Genomic DNA, 2,548 nt, shown 5'->3' with positions numbered 1-2,548 from the left:
TATTATGGAAAGGGGTTTCACACATCTATTATCTTCTAAATTGAGGGTATTGGCTTGGGATTTTCTCTGCAAGTTTCTTAACATTTTATCTACAGCCAAAAAAATTATCATGTTGATTAAGAGATCTATGCACTAAACCGCACCAACCAGAAGTCTTGCCTAGATTCACACAATTTAGAACTATCTCCATTAACATGCACTGAAAGGAGAATGTCAGGTATCTCTGTATGCCTCATATAAGATCCATGATATTCAGCGTATTTTTTAAGGATTTCATATTTTTCCTATATACAGTATTATAGGCAACTATTTTAGTTTTAAAATTCATACCTATAGAATGTAAGTGAATATTCAATAAAAAAACATGTAATTTAATATTAAAATTGTAATTTTTTTGTGAATATCATCCATTTAATCATATATCTATAAACAAAATAGGTGAATTTTTAACCAAATTGGCAAATATTTTTTCCAATAGTGGTATTGTTGATCCCAACTATAGTATGGTGCAGAGCCAAGATCAAAGGAGTGAATCACATTCTTCTTAAAGTTCCAAGAGGTACCATTATCTCGCTAGGAGAGGGAGCACTCATATCTCCAAAGCAAAGGAGGTTGACCCAATATCGCGCGGGCCCACTGATTCCCAATCAAGGGGAGGATGGAATTCCAGGTGACCATGACCGACGACCTCCTTGTAGGTGAGGATTGAGCACCCTTGTAACATCACCTTGGGCACATGAGAAGGGTTGAGCGATGACCTCATTGTTGCATGAAGTCGAAGGTTGCAGCAAAGTGGTCAACTATCATGATTGTTGAGGTCAGTCTTTATTTAAGTCAGAGAGGTTGCCACCTGTGTGTGTTAACCCACCAATTAGCATAGGTCAGAGGAGAATTCCTCAATGGTGAAGTAAGGAATGTGAAGCCATTTAACTCATGTTGTCTACCTTCATCGATCCACCAAATCTTAGCTCCTTAGTGTGTAGACAAGTTGAATAAGTTCAGGACCCTATATGATCTGAAAACAAAGGATTGACTATTTTCTCAATTTCATCAAATATTAACTAAGGTTGCTTTATGTGAATGAATGAGAGAAAATTGAGTTTTTAAGTGCCTTAAACATAAACTTTAGAACTGAAAATAAACATGAACAGTAGTAAGAAATAAGCAATCACAACAAACATTGATGACAAAGTTCTTCCATCCTGGATTACGTCTCCGGGTCCACTTCCAATGGGCGTTTGTTATATTAGGAATGCTCAAAAAGTCTCTTTACATAAAATTTCACCAATTTGGGTTGTGCACATAGGGACTGTTTGTTACTACTAGAACGAAGGCCTCGACCTCTGCTCTCCAATGCAACTCTTCGTTCTCTATTCCCAAAAAGGAATTTGCAAGCACAAATATTACATAGCTTTCAAAATCACCATTCAATTCCTTTGCCGATGTCGCAATGGCATATCATTTTATAAGGTCTCGGGTAGGTCCCGGGGTCAAACCCGTGAACCTCACCAACCCGTGAAACTAACCTATTTAAAATATGTTATAACGTATTGCCATAAATATATTTATATGGACCTAAATAAAACTATGTTATAATGTTTCGTGCCATGTATTACAACTAACTGTTCACAATATTTAAAATTGTGTGAATCTAGGCAAGACTTCTGGTTGGTGCGGTTTAGTGCCATGTATTACAACTAACCCGTGAACCTATGTTATACCCGTGAAACTATGTTATACCCGTTATTAGGGTCAAACCCGTGAACCCGTGAACATATTTTAAATATGCACATTTAAATTAATGCATATGTTCTATGGTTTAAATACTATGGTTGGTGATATATATATATGTGGCATGTATTGTAACCATATCCGATGGTGGAACCACATTGGAACCAATGGCTATGATGTGCCATGTGATTAATACTTTCGTGTCATTTGGATAACCATAACCATACTCTGTTTCCATACTCTGTTATATGTAGAATGTTGTTAGCGTCGTTTAAACCATCACTCTTTGGATTTGCAAGGCTGCCGGATGTGGCGAGCTCCACCACCCTACCCCACTTACCGTATTATCATAACATCAATAAAGTTTTGTGCCCAAACTTTAATAAATGAAATACATAGCGTGTTGGTAGGGTTTTGCACTGTGTTGGCAGAGGTTGCAGGTTCGATCCTGACCTTTCCCCATCTAACCAACCTTGACCTATCCCTATGTTCACTTGTCATGATATGTGATTTCCATTTGGCCCGCTCTTGCCATTCGATCCTGACCTTTCCCCATCTAACCAACCTTGACCTATCCCTATGTTCACTTGTCATGATATGTGATTTCCATTTGGCCCGCTCTTGCCTCCAACTATGTTCACTTGTCATGATATGTGATTTCCATTTGGCCCACTCTTGCCATTCCCTGTTGGAGGAAAACTTTAGCAAGCTTTTTCTCCCTCATATGGAGACTATTTTCGAAACCAAATATACTGTCGAAATCAGCGTGACGAGCTCTTCGATTTGGCATTGGTTTTTTTTACCATCTGATACTTTT

Source organism: Pinus tabuliformis, chromosome Q, assembly GCF_031772625.1.
Source record: "Pinus tabuliformis cultivar Carrire ecotype Pingquan chromosome Q, CPIR1, whole genome shotgun sequence".
NCBI lineage: Eukaryota > Viridiplantae > Streptophyta > Pinopsida > Pinales > Pinaceae > Pinus > Pinus tabuliformis.
Note: the sequence above shows the minus strand (reverse complement) of the source record.